Below are 22,055 nucleotides of genomic sequence, written 5' to 3'. Positions count from 1 at the left end.
TCGGTTAACAGCCGATCGCGCTAGCCAATCGCGCCACGGAGACAGTCGTGCTCCACTCTCACCACCATCAGAACATATCTTCAAAGCTATCAGCCTAAAATAAAAAAAGCAACACACAACTCCCGGGAGGGCTCAAACCTCCAACCTTTCAGTTAACAGCCGATCGCATAGCCAATTGCGCCACGAAGACAGTCGTGCTCCACTCTCACCACCATCAGAACATTTCTTCAAAGCTATCAGCCCAAAGAAAAAAAAACACCACACCACCACCGCGTGGGCTCGCACCTCCAACCTTTCGGCTAACAGCCGATCGCACTAGCCAATTGCGCCACGGAGACAGTCGTGCTCCACTTTCACCACCATCAGAACATATCTTCAAAGCTATCAGCCCAAAGAAAAAAAGCGCCGCACCTCCACCGGATGGGCTCGTACCTCCAACCTTTTGGTTAACAGCCGATCGCGGTAGCCAATTGCGCCAGGAGACAGTCCTCCTCCACTCTCACACCATCAGAACATATCTTCAAAGCTATCAGCCCAAAGAAAAAAAAAAGCAACACACCACTCCCTGGAGGGCTCGAACATCCAACCTTTCAGTTAACAGCCGATCGAATACCGATTTGCGCCACGGAGACAGTCGTGCTCCACTCTCACCACCATCAGAACATATCTTCAAAGCTATCAGCCCAAAGAAAAAAAGGCGCCGCACCACCACCGGGTGGGCTCGTACCTCCAACCTTTCGGTTAACAGCGAACCGCGCTAGCCAATTACGCCACGGAGACAGTCGTGCTCCACTCTCACCACCACCAGAACAAATCTTCAAAGCTATCAGCCCAAAGAAAAAAAATCAACACACCACTCCCGGTATGGCTCGAACCTCCAACCTTTCAGTTAACAGCCGATCGCATAGCCGATTGCGCCACGAAGGCAGTCGTGCTCCACTATCACCACCGTCAGAACATTTCTTCATAGCTATCAGCCCAAAGAAAAAAAAAGCCCCGCACCACCACCGGGCGGGCTCGTACCTCCGACATTCCGGTTAACAGCCGATCGCGCTAGCCAATTGCGCCACGGAGACAGCCGTGCTCCACTCTTACCACCATCAGAGCATATCTTCAAAGCTATCAGCCCAAAGAAAAATAGAGCCGCACCACCACCGGGTGGGCTCGTACCTCCAATCTTTCGGTTAACAGCCGATCGCGCTAGCCAATTGCGCCATGGAGACAGTCCTGTTCCACACTCACCACCACCAGAACATATCTTCAAAGCTATCAGCCCAAAATAAAAAAAGCAACACACCCCTCCCGGGAGGGCTCGAACCTCCAACCTTTCGGTTACCAGCCAATCGCGCTAGCCTATTGCGCCACGGAGACAGTCGTGCCCCACACTCACCACCATCAGAACATATCTTCAAAGCTATACGCCCAAAGAAAAAAACGCCGCACCACCACCGGGTGGGCTCGTACCTCCAACCTTTCGGTTAACAGCCGATCGCGCTAGCCAATTGTGCCACGGAGACAGTCGTGCTCCACTCTCACCACCATCAGAACATATCTTCAAAGCTATCAGCCCAAAGAAAAAAAAGCGCCGCACCACCACCGGGTGGGCTCGAACCTCCAACCTTTCGGTTAACAGCCGATCGCACTAGGCAATTGCGCCACGGAGACAGTCCTGCTCCACTCTCACCACCATCAGAACATATCTTCAAAGCTATCAGCCCAAAAGAAAAAAAGCGCCGCACCACCACCGGGTGGGCTCGAACCTCCAACATTTCGGTTAACAGCCGATCACGCTAGCCAACTGCGCCACGGAGACAGTCGGGCTCCACTCTCACCACCATCAGAACATTTCTTCAAAGCTATCAGCCCAAAGAAAAAAAAGCGCCGCACCACCACCGGGTGTGCTCGTACCTCCAACCTTTCGGTTAACAGCCGATGACGCTAGCCAATTGCGCCACGGAGACAGTCCTGCTCCACACTCACCACCACCAGAACATATCTTCAAAGATATCTGTCCAAAGAAAAAAAAGGACCGCACCACCACCGGGTGGCCTCGTACCTCCAACCTTTCGGTTAACAGCCGATCGCGCTAGCCAATTGCGCCACGGAGACAGTCGTGCTCCACTCTCACCACCATCAGAACATATCTTCAAAGCTATCAGCCCAAAGAAAAAAAAGCGCCGCACCACCAGCGGGTGGGCTCGTACCTCCAACCTTGCGGTTAACAGCCGATCGCGCCAGCCAATTGCGCCACGGAGACAGTCGTGCTCCACTCTCACCACCGTCAGGACATTACTTCAGAGCTATCAGCCCAAAGGAAAAAAAGCGCCGCACAACCACCGGGTGGGCTCGAACCTCCAACTGTTTGGTTAAGAGCCGATCGCTCTAGCCAATTGCGCCACGGAGACAGTCGTGCTCCACTCTCACCACCATCAGAACATATCTTCAAAGCTATCAGCCCAAAGAAAAAAAAGCGCCGCACCACCATCGGGTGGGCTCGTACCTCCAACCTTTCGGTTAACAGCCGATCGCGCTAGCCAATTGCGCCACGAAGACAGTCCTGCTCCACTCTAAACACCATCAGAACATATCTTCAAAGCTATCAGCCCAAAGAAAAAAAGCAACACACCACTCCCGGGAGGGCTCGAACCTCCAACCTTTCAATTAACAGCCAATCGCATAGCCAATTGCGCCACGAAGACAGTCGTGCTCTACGCTCACCACCGTCAGGACATTACTTCAGAGCTATCAGCCCAAAGGAAAAAAAGCGGCGCACCACCACCGGGTGGGCTCGAACCTCCAACCTATCGGTTAACAGCCGATCGCGCTAGCCAGTTGCGCCACGGAGACAGACCTGCTCCACTCTCACCACCATCAGAACATATCTTCAAAGCTATCAGCCCAAAGAAAAAAAAAGCGCCGCACCACCACCGGGTGGGCTCGAACCTCCAACCTTTCGGTTAACAGCCGATCGCGCTAGCCAATTGCGCCACGGAGACAGTCCTGCTCCACTCTCACCACCATCAGAATATTTCTTCAAAGTTATCAGCCCAAAGAAAAACAAAGCGCCGCACCACCACCGGGTGGGCTCAATCCTCCAACCTTTCCGTTAACAGCCGATTGCGCTAGCCAATTGCGCCACGGAGACAGTCCTGCTCCACTCTCAACACCATCAGAACATATCTTCAAAGCTATCAGCCCAAAGAAAAAAAGCAACACATCACTCCCGGGAGGGCTCGAACCTCCAAACTTTCAGTTAACAGCCGATCGCATAGCCAATTGCACCACGAAGACAGTCGTGCTCCACTCTCACCACAGTCAGAACATTTCTTCAGAGCTATCAGCCCAAAGGAAAAAAAGTGCCGCACCACCACCGGGTGGGCTGGAACCTCCAACCTTTCGGTTAACAGCCGATCGCTCTAGCCAATTGCGCCACGGAGACAGTAGTGCTCCACTCTCACCACCATCGGAACATATCTTCAAAGCTATCAGCCCAAAGAAAAAAAGCGCCGCACCTCCACCGGATGGGCTCGTACCTCCAACCTTTCGGTTAACAGCCGATCGCATAGCCAATTGTGCCACGAAGACAGTCGGGCTCCACTCTCACCACCGTCAGGACATTACTTCAGAGCTATCAGCCCAAAGAAAAAAAAAGCGCCGTACCACCACCGGGTGTGCTCGTACCTCCAAGCTTTCGGTTAACAGCCGATGACGCTAGCCAATTGCGCCACGGAGACAGTCCTGCTTCACACTCACCACCACCAGAACATATCTTCAAAGATATCTGTCCAAAGAAAAAAAAGGACCGCACCACCACCGGGTGGGCTCGTACCTCCAACCTTTCGGTTAACAGCCGACCGCGCTAGCCAATTGCGCCACGGAGACAGTCTTGCCCCACTCTCACCACCATCAGAACATATCTTCAAAGCTATCAGCCCAAAGAAAAAAAAAGCGCCGCACCACCACCGGGTGGACTCGTACCCCCAACCTTTCGGTTAACAGCTGATCGCGCTAGCCAATTGCGCCACGGACACAGTCGTGCTCCACACTCACCACCACCAGAACATATCTTCAAAGATATCAGCCCAAATTAAAAAAAGCAACACACCCCTCCCGGGAGGGCTCGAACCTCCAACCTTTCGGTTAACAGCCAATCGCGCTAGCCGATTGTGCCACGGAGACAGTCGTGCTCCACTCTCACCACCATCAGAACATTTCTTCAAAGCTATCAGCCCAAAGAAAAAAAAAGCGCCGTACCACCACCGGGTGTGCTCGTACCTCCAAGCTTTCGGTTAACAGCCGATGACGCTAGCCAATTGCGCCACGGAGACAGTCCTGCTTCACACTCACCACCACCAGAACATATCTTCAAAGATATCTGTCCAAAGAAAAAAAAGGACCGCACCACCACCGGGTGGGCTCGTACCTCCAACCTTTCGGTTAACAGCCGATCGCGCTAGCCAATTGCGCCACGGAGACAGTCGTGCTCCACTCTCACTACCATCAGAACATATCTTCAAAGCTATCAGCCCAAAGAAAAAAAAGCGCCGCACCACCATCGGGTGGGCTCGTACCTCCAACCTTTCGGTTAACAGCCGATCGCGCTAGCCAATTGCGCCACGAAGACAGTCCTGCTCCACTCTCAACACCATCAGAACATATCTTCAAAGCTATCAGCCCAAAGAAAAAAAGCAACACACCACTCCCGGGAGGGCTCGAACCTCCAACCTTTCAATTAACAGCCAATCGCATAGCCAATTGCGCCACAAAGACAGTCGTGCTCTACGCTCACCACCGTCAGGACATTACTTCAGAGCTATCAGCCCAAAGGAAAAAAAGCGCCGCACAACCACCGGGTGGGCTCGAACCTCCAACCGTTTGGTTAACAGCCGATCGCTCTAGCCAATTGCGCCACGGAGACAGTCGTGCTCCACTCTCACCACCATCAGAACATATCTTCAAAGCTATCAGCCCAAAGAAAAAAAAGCGCCGCACCTCCAACAGGTGGGCTGGTACCTCCAACCTTTCGGTTAACAGCCGATCGCAGTAGCCAATTGCGCCAAGAGACAGTCCTGCTCCACTCTCACACCATCAGAACATATCTTCAAAGCTATCAGCTCAAAGAAAAAAAAGGAACACACCACTCCCTGGAGGGCTCGAACATCCAACCTTTCAGTTACCAGCCCATCGAATAGCCAATTGCGCCACGGAGACAGTCGGGCTCCACTCTCATCACCATCAGAACATATCTTCAAAACTATCAGCCCAAAGAAAAAAAGTGCCGCACCACCACCGGGTGGGCTCGTACCTCCAATCTTTCGGTTAACAGCCGATCGCGCTAGCCAATCGCGCCACGGAGACAGTCGTGCTCCTCTCTCACCACCATCAGAACATATCTTCAAAGCTATCAACCAAAATAAAAAAAAGCAACACACAATTCCCGGGAGGGCTCAAATCTCCAACCTTTCAGTTAACAGCCGATCGCATAGCCAATTGCGCCACGGAGACAGTCGTGCTCCACTCTCACCACCATCAGAACATTTCTTCAAAGCTATCAGCCCAAAGAAAAAAAAGCGGCGCACCACCACCGGGTGGGCTCGAACCTCCAACGTATCGGTTAACAGCCGATCGCGCTAGCCAGTTGCGCCACGGAGACAGTCCTGCTCCACTCTCACCACCATCAGAACATATCTTCAAAGCTATCAGCCCAAAGAAAAAAAAGCAACACACCACTCCCGGAAGGGCTCGAAATTCCAACCTTTCATTTAACAGCCGATCGCATAGCCGATTGCGCCACGAAGACAGTCGTGCTCCACTCTCACCACCGTCAGAACATTTCTTCAGAGCTATCAGCCCAAAGAAATAAAATCGCCGCACCACCACCGGGTTGGCTCGTACCTCCAACCTTTCCGTTAACAGCCGATTGCGCTAGCCAATTGCGCCACGGAGACAGTCCTGCTCCACTCTCAACACCATCAGAACATATCTTCAAAGCTATCAGCCCAAAGAAAAAAAGCAACACATCACTCCCGGGAGGGCTCGAACCTCCAAACTTACAGTTAACAGCCGATCTCATAGCCAATTACACCACGAAGACAGTCGTGCTCCACTCTCACCACAGTCAGAACATTTCTTCAGAGCTATCAGCCCAAAGGAAAAAAAGTGCCGCACCACCACCGGGTGGGCTGGAACCTCCAACCTTTCGGTTAACAGCCGATCGCTCTAGCCAATTGCGCCACGGAGACAGTAGTGCTCCACTCTCACCACCATCGGAACATATCTTCAAAGCTATCAGCCCAAAGAAAAAAAGCGCCGCACCTCCACCGGATGGGCTCGTACCTCCAACCTTTCGGTTAACAGCCGATCGCGGTAGCCAATTGCGCCAGGAGACAGTCCTCCTCCACTCTCACACCATCAGAACATATCTTCAAAGCTATCAGCCCAAAGAAAAAAAAAACAACACACGACTCCCTGGAGGGCTCGAACATCCAACCTTTCAGTTAACAGCCGATCGAATACCGATTTGCGCCACGGAGACAGTCGTGCTCCACTCTCACCACCATCAGAACATATCTTCAAAGCTATCAGCCCAAAGAAAAAAAGGCGCCGCACCACCACCGGGTGGGCTCGTACCTCCAACCTTTCGGTTAACAGCCGACCGCGCTAGCCAATTGCGCCACGGAGACAGTCTTGCCCCACTCTCACCACCATCAGAACATATCTTCAAAGCTATCAGCCCAAAGAAAAAAAAAGCGCCGCACCACCACCGGGTGGACTCGTACCTCCAACCTTTCGGTTAACAGCTGATCGCGCTAGCCAATTGCGCCACGGACACAGTCCTGCTCCACTCTCAACACCATCAGAACATATGTTCAAAGCTATCAGCCCAAAGAAAAAAAGCAACACACCACTCCCGGGAGGACTCGAACCTCCAACCTTTCAGTTAACAGCCGATCGCATAGCCAATTGTGCCACGAAGACAGTCGGGCTCCACTCTCACCACCGTCAGAACATTTCTTCAGAGCTATCAGCCCTAAAGAAAAAAAGCGCCGCACCACAACCGGGTGGGCTCGTACCTCCAACCTTTCGGTTAACAGCCGATCGGGCTAGCCAATTGCGCCAAAGAGACAGTCGTGCTCCACTCTCACCACCATCAGAACATTTCTTCAAAGCTATCAGCCCTAAATAAAAAAAGCAACACACAACACCCGGGAGGGCTCGAACCTCCAACCTTTCAGTTAACAGCCGATCGCATAGCCAATTGCGCCACGGAGACAGTCGTGCTCCACACTCACCACCACCAGAACATATCTTCAAAGATATCAGCCCAAACTAAAAAAAGCAACACACCCCTCCCGGGAGGGCTCGAACCTCCAACCTTTCGGTTAACAGCCAATCGCGCTAGCCGATTGTGCCACGGAGACAGTCGTGCTCCACTCTCACCACCATCAGAACATTTCTTCAAAGCTATCAGCCCAAAGAAAAAAAAAGCGCCGTACCACCACCGGGTGTGCTCGTACCTCCAAGCTTTCGGTTAACAGCCGATGACGCTAGCCAATTGCGCCACGGAGACAGTCCTGCTTCACACTCACCACCACCAGAACATATCTTCAAAGATATCTGTCCAAAGAAAAAAAAGGACCGCACCACCACCGGGTGGGCTCCTACCTCCAACCTTTCGGTTAACAGCCGATCGCGCTAGCCAATTGCGCCACGGAGACAGTCGTGCTCCACTCTCACTACCATCAGAACATATCTTCAAAGCTATCAGCCCAAAGAAAAAAAAGCGCCGCACCACCAGCGGGTGGGCTCGTACCTCCAACCTTGCGGTTAACAGCCGATCGCGCCAGCCAATTGCGCCACGGAGACAGTCGTGCTCCACTCTCACCACCGTCAGGACATTACTTCAGAGCTATCAGCCCAAAGGAAAAAAAGCGCCGCACAACCACCGGGTGGGCTCGAACCTCCAACCGTTTGGTTAACAGCCGATCGCTCTAGCCAATTGCGCCACGGAGACAGTCGTGCTCCACTCTCACCACCATCTGAACATATCTTCAAAGCTATCAGCCCAAAGAAAAAAAAGCGCCGCACCACCATCGGGTGGGCTCGTACCTCCAACCTTTCGGTTAACAGCCGATCGCGCTAGCCAATTGCGCCACGAAGACAGTCCTGCTCCACTCTCAACACCATCAGAACATATCTTCAAAGCTATCAGCCCAAAGAAAAAAAGCAACACACCACTCCCGGGAGGGCTCGAACCTCCAACCTTTCAATTAACAGCCAATCGCATAGCCAATTGCGCCACAAAGACAGTCGTGCTCTACGCTCACCACCGTCAGGACATTACTTCAGAGCTATCAGCCCAAAGGAAAAAAAGCGCCGCACAACCACCGGGTGGGCTCGAACCTCCAACCGTTTGGTTAACAGCCGATCGCTCTAGCCAATTGCGCCACGGAGACAGTCGTGCTCCACTCTCACCACCATCAGAACATATCTTCAAAGCTATCAGCCCAAAGAAAAAAAAGCGCCGCACCTCCAACAGGTGGGCTGGTACCTCCAACCTTTCGGTTAACAGCCGATCGCAGTAGCCAATTGCGCCAAGAGACAGTCCTGCTCCACTCTCACACCATCAGAACATATCTTCAAAGCTATCAGCTCAAAGAAAAAAAAGGAACACACCACTCCCTGGAGGGCTCGAACATCCAACCTTTCAGTTACCAGCCCATCGAATAGCCAATTGCGCCACGGAGACAGTCGGGCTCCACTCTCATCACCATCAGAACATATCTTCAAAACTATCAGCCCAAAGAAAAAAAGTGCCGCACCACCACCGGGTGGGCTCGTACCTCCAATCTTTCGGTTAACAGCCGATCGCGCTAGCCAATCGCGCCACGGAGACAGTCGTGCTCCTCTCTCACCACCATCAGAACATATCTTCAAAGCTATCAACCAAAATAAAAAAAAGCAACACACAATTCCCGGGAGGGCTCAAATCTCCAACCTTTCAGTTAACAGCCGATCGCATAGCCAATTGCGCCACGGAGACAGTCGTGCTCCACTCTCACCACCATCAGAACATTTCTTCAAAGCTATCAGCCCAAAGAAAAAAAAGCGGCGCACCACCACCGGGTGGGCTCGAACCTCCAACGTATCGGTTAACAGCCGATCGCGCTAGCCAGTTGCGCCACGGAGACAGTCCTGCTCCACTCTCACCACCATCAGAACATATCTTCAAAGCTATCAGCCCAAAGAAAAAAAAGCAACACACCACTCCCGGAAGGGCTCGAAATTCCAACCTTTCATTTAACAGCCGATCGCATAGCCGATTGCGCCACGAAGACAGTCGTGCTCCACTCTCACCACCGTCAGAACATTTCTTCAGAGCTATCAGCCCAAAGAAATAAAATCGCCGCACCACCACCGGGTTGGCTCGTACCTCCAACCTTTCCGTTAACAGCCGATTGCGCTAGCCAATTGCGCCACGGAGACAGTCCTGCTCCACTCTCAACACCATCAGAACATATCTTCAAAGCTATCAGCCCAAAGAAAAAAAGCAACACATCACTCCCGGGAGCGCTCGAACCTCCAAACTTACAGTTAACAGCCGATCTCATAGCCAAATACACCACGAAGACAGTCGTGCTCCACTCTCACCACAGTCAGAACATTTCTTCAGAGCTATCAGCCCAAAGGAAAAAAAGTGCCGCACCACCACCGGGTGGCCTGGAACCTCCAACCTTTCGGTTAACAGCCGATCGCTCTAGCCAATTGCGCCACGGAGACAGTAGTGCTCCACTCTCACCACCATCAGAACATTTCTTCAGAGCTATCAGCCCTAAAGAAAAAAAGCGCCGCACCACCACCGGGTGGGCTCGAACCTCCAACCTTTCGGTTAACAGCCGATCGCACTAGCCAATTGCACCACGGAGACAGTCCTGCTCCACTCTCACCACCATCAGAACATATCTTCAAAGCTATCAGCCTAAAGAAAAAAAAGCGCCGCACCACCATCGGGTGGGCTCGTACCCCAAACCTTTCGGTTAACCACCGATCGCATACCCAATTGCGCCACGAAGACAGTCGTGCTCCACTCTCACCACCACCAGAACATATCTTCAAAGCTATAAGCCCAAAGAAAAAAAAGCAACACACCACTCCCGGGAGGGCTCGAACCTCCAACCTTGCAGTGAACAGCCGATCGCATAGCCGATTGCGCCACGAAGACAGTCGTGCTCCACTATCACCACCGTCAGAACATTTCTTCAGAGCTATCAGTCCAAAGAAAAAAAGCGCCGCACCACCATCGGGCGGGCTCGTTCCTCCGACATTTCGGTTAACAGCCGATCGCGCTAGCCAAATGCGCCACGGAGACAGCCGTCCTCCATTCTTACCACCATCAGAACATATCTTCAAAGCTATCAGCCCAAAGAAAAAAAAAGTGCCGCACCACCACCGGGTGGGCTCGTACCTCCTACCTTTCGGTTAACAGCCGATCGCGCTAGCCAATTGCGCCACGGAGACAGTCCTGCTCCACACTCACCACCACCAGAACATATCTTCAAAGCTAGCAGCCCAAAATAAAAAAAGCAACACACCCCTCCCGGGAGGGCTCGAACCTCCAACCTTTCGGTTAACAGCCAATCGCGCTAGCCTATTATGCCACGGAGACAGTCGTGCTCCACACTCACCACCATCAGAACATATCTTCAAAGCTATAAGTCCAAAGAAAAAAACGCCGCACCACCACCGGGTGGGCTCGTACCTCCAGCCTTTCGGTTAACAGCTGATCGCGCTAGCCAATTGTGCCACGGAGACAGTCGTGCTCCACTCTCACCACCACCAGAACATATCTTCAAAGCTATCAGCCCAAAGAAAAAAAAGCAACACACCACTCCCGGAAGGGCTCGTAATTCCAACCTTTCATTTAACAGCCGATCGCATAGCCGATTGCGCCACGAAGACAGTCGTGCTCCACTCTCACCACCGTCAGAACATTTCTTCAGAGCTATCAGCCCAAAGAAATAAAATCGCCGCACCACCACCGGGTTGGCTCGTACCTCCAACCTTTCGGTTAAGAGCCGATCGCGCTAGCCAATTGCGTCATGGAGACAGTCGTGCTCCACTCTTACCACCATCAGAACATATATTCAAAGCTATCAGCCCAAAGAAGAAAAAGCGCCGCACCACCACCGAATGGGCTCGAACCTTCAACCTTTCGGTTAACAGCCGATCGCGCTAGCCAATTGCGCCACGGAGACAGTCGTGCTCAACTCTCACCACCATCAGATCATATCTTCAAAGCTATCAGCCCAAAGAAAAAAAAGCGCCGCACCACCACCGTGTGGGCTCGTATCTCCAACCTTTCGGTTAACAGCCGATCGCGCTAGCCAATTGCGCCACGGAGAGAGTCCTGCTCCACACTCATCACCACCAGAACATATCTTGAAAGCTATCAGCGCAAAATAAAAACGGCAACACACCACTCCCGGGAGGGCTCGAACCTCTAACCTTTCAGTTAACAGCCGATCGCGCTAGCCTATCACTCCACGGAGACAGTCGTGCTCCACTCTAACCACCATCAGAACATATCTTCAAAGCTATCAGCCCAAAAAAAGCGCCGCACCACCACCGGGTGGGCTCGTAGCTCCAACCTGTCGGTTAACAGCCGATAGCGCTAGCCAATTGCGCCACGGAGACAGTCGCGCTCCACTCTCACCACCATCAGAACATAACTTCAAAGTTATCAGCCCAAAGAAAAAAACGCCGCACCACCACCGGGTGGGCTCGTACCTCCAGCCTTTCGGTTAACAGCTGATCGCGCTAGCCAATTGTGCCACGGAGACAGTCGTGCTCCACTCTCACCACCACCACAACATATCTTCAAAGCTATCAGCCCAAAGAAAAAAAGCAACACATCACTCCCGGGAGGGCTCGAACCTCCAAACTTTCAGTTAACAGCCGATCGCATAGCCAATTGCACCACGAAGACAGTCGTGCTCCACTCTCACCACAGTCAGAACATTTCTTCAGAGCTATCAGCCCAAAGGAAAAAAAGTGCCGCACCACCACCGGGTGGCCTGGAACCTCCAACCTTTCGGTTAACAGCCGATCGCTCTAGCCAATTGCGCCACGGAGACAGTAGTGCTCCACTCTCACCACCATCAGAACATATCTTCAAAGCTATCAGCCCAAAGAAAAAAAGCGCCGCACCTCCACCGGATGGGCTCGTACCTCCAACCTTTCGGTTAACAGCCGATCGCGGCAGCCAATTGCGCCAGGAGACAGTCCTCCTCCACTCTCACACCATCAGAACATATCTTCAAAGCTATCAGCCCAAAGAAAAAAAAGCAACACACCACTCCCTGGAGGGCTCGAACATCCAACCTTTCAGTTAACAGCCGATCGAATACCGATTTGCGCCACGGAGACAGTCGTGCTCCACTCTCACCACCATGAGAACATATCTTCAGAGCTATCAGCCCAAAGAAAAAAAGGCGCCGCACCACCACCGGGTGGGCTCGTACCTCCAACCTTTCGGTTAACAGCCGACCGCGCTAGCCAATTGCGCCACGGAGACAGTCGTGCCCCACTCTCACCACCATCAGAACATATCTTCAAAGCTATCAGCCCAAAGAAAAAAAAAGCGCCGCACCACCACCGGGTGGGCTCGTACCTCTAACCTTTCGGTTAACAGCTGATCGCGCTAGCCAATTGCGCCACGGACACAGTCCTGCGCCACTCTCAACACCATCAGAACATATGTTCAAAGCTATCAGCCCAAAGAAAAAAAGCAACACACCACTCCCGGGAGGACTCGAACCTCCAACCTTTCAATTAACAGCCGATCGCATAGCCGATTGCGCCACGAAGACAGTCGGGCTCCACTCTCACCACCGTCAGAACATTTCTTCAGAGCTATCAGCCTTAAAGAAAAAAAGCGCCGCACCACCACCGGGTGGGCTCGTACCTCCAACCTTTCGGTTAACAGCCGATCGGGCTAGCCAATTGCGCCAAAGAGGCAGTCGTGCTCCACTCTCACCACCATCAGAACATTTCTTCAAAGCTATCAGCCCTAAATACAAAAAGCAACACACAACTCCCGGGAGGGCTCGAACCTCCAACCTTTCAGTTAACAGCCGATCGCATAGCCAATTGCGCCACGGAGACAGTCGTGCTCCACACTCACCACCACCAGAACATATCTTCAAAGATATCAGCCCAAATAAAAAAAGCAACACACCCCTCCCGGGAGGGCTCGAACCTCCAACCTTTCGGTTAACAGCCAATCGCGCTAGCCGATTGCGCCACGGAGACAGTCGTGCTCCACACTCACCACCATCAGAACATATCTTCAAAGCTATCAGCCCAAAGAAAAAAAAAGCGCCGCACTACCACCGGGTGGACTCGTACCTCACACCTTTCGGTTAACAGCCGATCGTGCTAGCCAATTGCGCCACGGAGACAGTCCTGCTCCACTCTCACCACCATCAGAACATATCTTGAAAGCTATCAGCCCTAAATAAAAAAAGCAACACACAACTCCCGGGAGGGCTCGAACCTCCAACCTTTCAGTTAACAGCCGATCGCATAGCCAATTGCGCCACGGAGACAGTCGTGCTCCACACTCACCACCACCAGAACATATCTTCAAAGATATCAGCCCAAATTAAAAAAAGCAACACACCCCTCCCGGGAGGGCTCGAACCTCCAACCTTTCGGTTAACAGCCAATCGTGCTAGCCGATTGCGCCACGGAGACAGTCATGCGCCACACTCACCACCGTCAGAACATTTCTTCAGAGCTATCAGTCCAAAGAAAAAAAGCGCCGCACCACCACCGGGCGGGCTCGTACCTCCGACATTTCGGTTAACAGCCGATCGCGCTAGCCAATTGCGCCACGGAGACAGCCGTCCTCCATTCTTACCACCATCAGAACATATCTTCAAAGCTATCAGCCCAAAGAAAAAAAAAGCGCCGCACCAACACCGGGTGGGCTCGTACCTCCAACCTTTCGGTTAACAGCCGATCGCGCTAGCCAATTGCGCCACGGAGACAGTCCTGCTCCACACTCACCACCACCAGAACATATCTTCAAAGCTATCAGCCCAAAATAAAAACAGCAACACACCCCTCCCGGGAGGGCTCGAACCTCCAACCTTTCGGTTAACAGCCAATCGCGCTAGCCTATTATGCCACGGAGACAGTCGTGCTCCACACTCACCACCATCAGAACATATCTTCAAAGCTATAAGCCCAAAGAAAAAAACGCCGCACCACCACCGGGTGGGCTCGTACCTCCAGCCTTTCGGTTAACAGCTGATCGCGCTAGCCAATTGTGCCACGGAAACAGTCGTGCTCCACTCTCACCACCACCAGAACATATTTTCAAAGCTATCAGCCCAAAGAAAAAAAAGCAACACACCACTCCCGGAAGGGCTCAAACCTCCAACCTTTCAGTTAACAGCCGATCGCATAGCCGATTGCGCCACGGAGACAGTCGTGCTCCACTCTTACCACCATCAGAACATATATTCAAAGCTATCAGCCCAAAGAAGAAAAAGCGCCGCACCACCACCGGATGGGCTCGAACCTTCAACCTTTCGGTTAACAGCCGATCGCGCTAGCCAATTGCGCCACGGAGACAGTCGTGCTCAACTCTCACCACCATCAGATCATATCTTCAAAGCTATCAGCCCAAAGAAAAAAAAGCGCCGCACCACCACCGGGTGGGCTCGTATCTCCAACCTTTCGGTTAACAGCCGATCGCGCTAGCCAATTGCGCCACGGAGACGGTCCTGCTCCACACTCATCACCACCAGAACATATCTTCAAAGCTATCAGCGCAAAATAAAAAAGGCAACACACCACTCCCGGGAGGGCTCGAACCTCTAACCTTTCAGTTTAACAGCCGATCGCGCTAGCCTATCACTCCACGGAGACAGTCGTGCTCCACTCTAACCACCATCAGAACATATCTTCAAAGCTATCAGCCCAAAAAAAGTGCCGCACCACCACCGGGTGTGCTCGTACCTCCAACCGTTCGGTTAACAGCCTATGGCGCTAGCCAATTGCGCCACGGAGACAGTCCTGCTCCACACTCACCAGCACCAGAACATATCTTCAAAGATATCTGTCCAAAATAAAAAAAGCAACACACAACTCCCGGGAGGGCTTAAACCTCCAACCTTTGGGTTAACAGCCGATCGCATAGCCAATTGCGCCACGGAGACAGTCGTGCTCCACTCTCACCACCATCAGAACATTTCTTCAAAGCTATCAGCCCAAAGAAACAAAACACCACACCACCACCGCGTGGGCTCGCACCTCCAACCTTTCGGTTAACAGCCAATCGCACTAGCCAATTGCGCCACGGAGACAGTCGTGCTCCACTCTAACCACCATCAGAACATTTCTTCAAAGCTATCAGCCCAAAGAAAAAAAAGCGCCGCACCACCACCGGGTGGGCTCGAACCTCCAACCTATCGGTTAACATTCGATCGCACTAGCCAGTTGCGCCACGGAGACAGTCCTGCTCCACTGTCACCACCATCAGAACATATCTTCAAAGCTATCAGCCCAAAGAAAAAAAAGCGCCGCACCACCACCGGGTGGGCTCGAACCTCCAACCTTTCGGTTAACAGCCGATCGCGCTAGCCAATTGCGCCAGGAGACAATCCTCCTCCACTCTCACACCATCAGAACATATCTTCACAGCTATCAGCCCAAAGAAAAAAAAGCAACACACCACTCCCTGGAGGGCTCGAACATCCAACCTTTCAGTTAACAGCTGATCGAATAGCCATTTGACCAAGAGACAGTCGTGCTCCACTCTCACTACCATCAGAACATATCTTCAAAGCTATCAGCCCCAAGAAAAAAAGGCGCCGCACCACCACCGGGTGGGCTCGTACCTCCAACCTTTCGGTTAACAGCCGACCGCGCTAGCCAATTGCGCCACGGAGACAGTCGTGCCCCACTCTCACCACCATCAGAACATATCTTCAAAGCTATCAGCCCAAAGAAAAAAAAAGCGCCGCACCACCACCGGGTGGGCTCGTACCTCCAACCTTTCGGTTAACAGCTGATCGCGCTAGCCAATTGCGCCACGGAGACAGTCCTGCTCCACTCTCAACACCATCAGAACATATCTTCAAAGCTATCAGCCCAAAGAAAAAAAAACAAACCACCACTCCCTGGAGGACTCGAACCTCCAACCTTTCAGTTAACACCCGATCGCATAGCCAATTGCGCCACAAATACAGTCGTGCTCCGCTCTCACCACCGTCAGAACATTTCTTCAGAGCTATTAGCCCAAAGGAAAAAAAGCGCCGCACCACCACCAAGTGGGCTCGAACCTCCATCCTTTCGGTTAACAGCCGATCGCTCTAGCCAATTGCGCCACGGAGACAGTCGTGCTCCACTCTCACCACCATCAGAACATATCTTCAAAGCTATCAGCCCAAAGAAAAAAAAGCGCCGCACCTCCACCGGGTAGGCTCGTACCTTCAACCTTTCGGTTAACAGCCGATCGCGGTAGCCAATTGCGCCAGGAGACAGTCCTGCTCCACTCTCACACCATCAGAACATATCTTCAAAGCTATCAGCCTAAAAAAAGCAACACACCAATCCCTGGAGGGCTCGAACATCCAACCTTTCAGTTAACAGCCGATCGAATAGCCAATTCCGCCACGGAGACAGTCGTGCTCCACTCTCACCACCATCAGAACATATCTTCAAAGCTATCAGCCCAAAGAAAAAAAAAGCACCGCACTACCACTGGGTGGGCTCGTACCTCCAACCTTTCGGTTAACAGCCGATCGCGCTAGCCAATTGCGCCACGGAGACAGTCGTACTCCACTCTCACCACCATCAGAACATATCTTCAAAGCTATCAGCCCTAAATAAAAAAGCAACACACAACTCCCGGGAGGGCTCGAACCTCCAACCTTTCAGTACAGCCGATTGCATAGCCAATTGCGCCACGGAGACAGTCGTGCTCCACACTCACCACCACCAGAACATATCTTCAAAGATAACAGCCCAAATTAAAAAAAGCAACACACCCCTCCCGGGAGGGCTCGAACCTCCAACCTTTCGGTTAACAGCCAATCGCGCTAGCTGATTGCGCCACGGAGACAGTCCTGCTTCACTCTCACCACCATCAGAACATATCTTCAAAGCTATCAGCCCAAAGAAAAAAAGCAACACACCACTCCCGGGAGGGCTCGAACCTCCAACCTTTCTGTTAACAGCCGATCGCATAGCCAATTGCGCCACGACGAAAGTCGTGCTCCACTCTCACCACCGTCAGAACATTTCTTCAGAGCTATCAGCCCAAAGAAAGAAAAGCGCCGCACCACCACCGGGTGGGCTCCTACCTCCAACCTTTCGGTTAACAGCCGATCGCGCTAGCCTATTCGCCACGGAGACAGTCCTGCTTCTTTCTCACCACCATCAAAACATATCTTCAAAGCTATCAGCCCAAAGAAAAAAAAGCAAAACACCACTCCCTGGAGGGCTCGAACCTCAAACCTTTCAGTTAACAGCCGATCGCATAGCCAATTGCGCCACGAAGACAGTCGTTCTCCACTCTCACCACCGTCAGAGCATTTCTTCAGAGCTATCAGCCCAAAGAAAAAAAAGCGCCGACCCACCACCGGGTGGGCTCATACCTCCAACCTTTCGGTTAACAGCCGATCGCGCTAGTCTATTCGCCACGGAGACAGTCCTGCTCCACTCTCACTACCATCAGAACATATCTTTAAAGCTATCAGCTGAAAGAAAAAAAAGCAACACACCACTCCCTGGAAGGTCGAACCTCAAACCTTTCAGTTAACAGCCGATCGCGCTAGCCTATCGCGCCACGGAGACAGTCGTGCTCCACTCTCACCACCATCAGAACATATCTTCAAAGCTATCAGCCCAAAAAAGCGCCGCACCACCACCGGGTGGGCTCGTATCACCAACCTTTCGGTTAACAGCCGATCGCGCTAGCCAATTGCGCCACGGAGACAGTCGTGCTCAACTCTCACCACCATCAGATCATATCTTCAAAGCTATCAGCCCAAAGAAAAAAAAGCGCCGCACCACCACCGGGTGGGCTCGTATCTCCAACCTTTCGGTTAACAGCCGATCGCGCTAGCCAATTGCGCCACGGAGACGGTCCTGCTCCACACTCATCACCACCAGAACATATCTTCAAAGCTATCAGCGCAAAATAAAAAAGGCAACACACCACTCCCGGGAGGGCTCGAACCTCTAACCTTTCAGTTTAACAGCCGATCGCACTAGCCTATCACTCCACGGAGACAGTCGTGCTCCACTCTAACCACCATCAGAACATATCTTCAAAGCTATCAGCCCAAAAAAAGTGCCGCACCACCACCGGGTGTGCTCGTACCTCCAACCGTTCGGTTAACAGCCTATGGCGCTAGCCAATTGCGCCACGGAGACAGTCCTGCTCCACACTCACCAGCACCAGAACATATCTTCAAAGATATCTGTCCAAAATAAAAAAAGCAACACACAACTCCCGGGAGGGCTTAAACCTCCAACCTTTAGGTTAACAGCCGATCGCATAGCCAATTGCGCCACGGAGACAGTCGTGCTCCACTCTCACCACCATCAGAACATTTCTTCAAAGCTATCAGCCCAAAGAAACAAAACACCACACCACCACCGCGTGGGCTCGCACCTCCAACCTTTCGGTTAACAGCCAATCGCACTAGCCAATTGCGCCACGGAGACAGTCGTGCTCCACTCTAACCACCATCAGAACATTTCTTCAAAGCTATCAGCCCAAAGAAAAAAAAAGCGCCGCACCACCACCGGGTGGGCTCGAACCTCCAACCTATCGGTTAACATTCGATCGCACTAGCCAGTTGCGCCACGGAGACAGTCCTGCTCCACTGTCACCACCATCAGAACATATCTTCAAAGCTATCAGCCCAAAGAAAAAAAAGCGCCGCACCACCACCGGGTGGGCTCGAACCTCCAACCTTTCGGTTAACAGCCGATCGCGCTAGCCAATTGCGCCAGGAGACAATCCTCCTCCACTCTCACACCATCAGAACATATCTTCACAGCTATCAGCCCAAAGAAAAAAAAGCAACACACCACTCCCTGGAGGGCTCGAACATCCAACCTTTCAGTTAACAGCTGATCGAATAGCCATTTGACCAAGAGACAGTCGTGCTCCACTCTCACTACCATCAGAACATATCTTCAAAGCTATCAGCCCCAAGAAAAAAAGGCGCCGCACCACCACCGGGTGGGCTCGTACCTCCAACCTTTCGGTTAACAGCCGACCGCGCTAGCCAATTGCGCCACGGAGACAGTCGTGCCCCACTCTCACCACCATCAGAACATATCTTCAAAGCTATCAGCCCAAAGAAAAAAAAAGCGCCGCACCACCACCGGGTGGGCTCGTACCTCCAACCTTTCGGTTAACAGCTGATCGCGCTAGCCAATTGCGCCACGGAGACAGTCCTGCTCCACTCTCAACACCATCAGAACATATCTTCAAAGCTATCAGCCCAAAGAAAAAAAAAACAAACCACCACTCCCTGGAGGACTCGAACCTCCAACCTTTCAGTTAACACCCGATCGCATAGCCAATTGCGCCACAAATACAGTCGTGCTCCGCTCTCACCACCGTCAGAACATTTCTTCAGAGCTATTAGCCCAAAGGAAAAAAAGCGCCGCACCACCACCAAGTGGGCTCGAACCTCCATCCTTTCGGTTAACAGCCGATCGCTCTAGCCAATTGCGCCACGGAGACAGTCGTGCTCCACTCTCACCACCATCAGAACATATCTTCAAAGCTATCAGCCCAAAGAAAAAAAAGCGCCGCACCTCCACCGGGTAGGCTCGTACCTTCAACCTTTCGGTTAACAGCCGATCGCGGTAGCCAATTGCGCCAGGAGACAGTCCTGCTCCACTCTCACACCATCAGAACATATCTTCAAAGCTATCAGCCTAAAAAAAGCAACACACCAATCCCTGGAGGGCTCGAACATCCAACCTTTCAGTTAACAGCCGATCGAATAGCCAATTCCGCCACGGAGACAGTCGTGCTCCACTCTCACCACCATCAGAACATATCTTCAAAGCTATCAGCCCAAAGAAAAAAAAAGCACCGCACTACCACTGGGTGGGCTCGTACCTCCAACCTTTCGGTTAACAGCCGATCGCGCTAGCCAATTGCGCCACGGAGACAGTCGTACTCCACTCTCACCACCATCAGAACATATCTTCAAAGCTATCAGCCCTAAATAAAAAAGCAACACACAACTCCCGGGAGGGCTCGAACCTCCAACCTTTCAGTACAGCCGATTGCATAGCCAATTGCGCCACGGAGACAGTCGTGCTCCACACTCACCACCACCAGAACATATCTTCAAAGATATCAGCCCAAATTAAAAAAAGCAACACACCCCTCCCGGGAGGGCTCGAACCTCCAACCATTCGGTTAACAGCCAATCGCGCTAGCTGATTGCGCCACGGAGACAGTCCTGCTTCACTCTCACCACCATCAGAACATATCTTCAAAGCTATCAGCCCAAAGAAAAAAAGCAACACACCACTCCCGGGAGGGCTCGAACCTCCAACCTTTCTGTTAACAGCCGATCGCATAGCCAATTGCGCCACGACGAAAGTCGTGCTCCACTCTCACCACCGTCAGAACATTTCTTCAGAGCTATCAGCCCAAAGAAAGAAAAGCGCCGCACCACCACCGGGTGGGCTCCTACCTCCAACCTTTCGGTTAACAGCCGATCGCGCTAGCCTATTCGCCACGGAGACAGTCCTGCTTCTTTCTCACCACCATCAAAACATATCTTCAAAGCTATCAGCCCAAAGAAAAAAAGCAAAACACCACTCCCTGGAGGGCTCGAACCTCAAACCTTTCAGTTAACAGCCGATCGCATAGCCAATTGCGCCACGAAGACAGTCGTTCTCCACTCTCACCACCGTCAGAGCATTTCTTCAGAGCTATCAGCCCAAAGAAAAAAAAGCGCCGACCCACCACCGGGTGGGCTCATACCTCCAACCTTTCGGTTAACAGCCGATCGCGCTAGTCTATTCGCCACGGAGACAGTCCTGCTCCACTCTCACTACCATCAGAACATATCTTCAAAGCTATCAGCCGAAAGAAAAAAAAGCAACACACCACTCCCTGGAAGGTCGAACCTCAAACCTTTCAGTTAACAGCCGATCGCGCTAGCCTATCGCGCCACGGAGACAGTCGTGCTCCACTCTCACCACCATCAGAACATATCTTCAAAGCTATCAGCCCAAAAAAGCGCCGCACCACCACCGGGTGGGCTCGTATCACCAACCTTTCGGTTAACAGCCGATGACGCTAGCCGATTGCGCCACGGAGACAGTCCTGCTCCACACTCACCACCACCAGAACATATCCTCAAATATATCTGTCCAAAGAAAAAAAGCACCGCACCACCACCGGGTGGGCTCGTACCTCCAACCTTTCGGTTAACAGCCGATCGCGCTAGCCAATTGCGCCACGGAGACAGTCGTGCTTCACTCTCACCACCATAAGAACATATCTTCAAAGCTATCAGCCCAAAGAAAAAAAAGCGCCGCACCACCACCGGGTGGGCTCGTACCTCCAACCTTGCGGTTAACAGCCGATCGCGCCAGCCAATTGCGCCACGGAGACAGTTTTGCTCCACTCTCACCACCATCAGAACATATCTTCAAAGCTATCAGCCCAAAGAAAAAAAGGCAACACACCACTCCCGGGAGGGCTCGAACCTCAAACTTTTCAGTTAACAGCCGATCGTATAGCCAATTGCGCCACGAAGACAGTCGTGCTCCACTCTCACCACCGTCAGGACATTTCTTCAGAGCTATCAGCCCAAAGAAAAAAAGGCGCCGCACCACCACCTGGTGGGCTCGTACCTCCAACCTTTCGGTTAACAGCCAATCGCGCTAGCTGATTGCGCCACAGAGACAGTCATGCTCCACTCTCACCACCATCAGAACATTTCTTCAAAGCTATCAGCCCAAAGAAAAAAAAGCGCCGCACCACCACCGGG

This window comes from Rhipicephalus microplus, chromosome 2 (genome assembly GCF_043290135.1).
Source record: "Rhipicephalus microplus isolate Deutch F79 chromosome 2, USDA_Rmic, whole genome shotgun sequence".
Classification (NCBI taxonomy): Eukaryota; Metazoa; Arthropoda; class Arachnida; order Ixodida; family Ixodidae; genus Rhipicephalus; species Rhipicephalus microplus.
Note: the sequence above shows the minus strand (reverse complement) of the source record.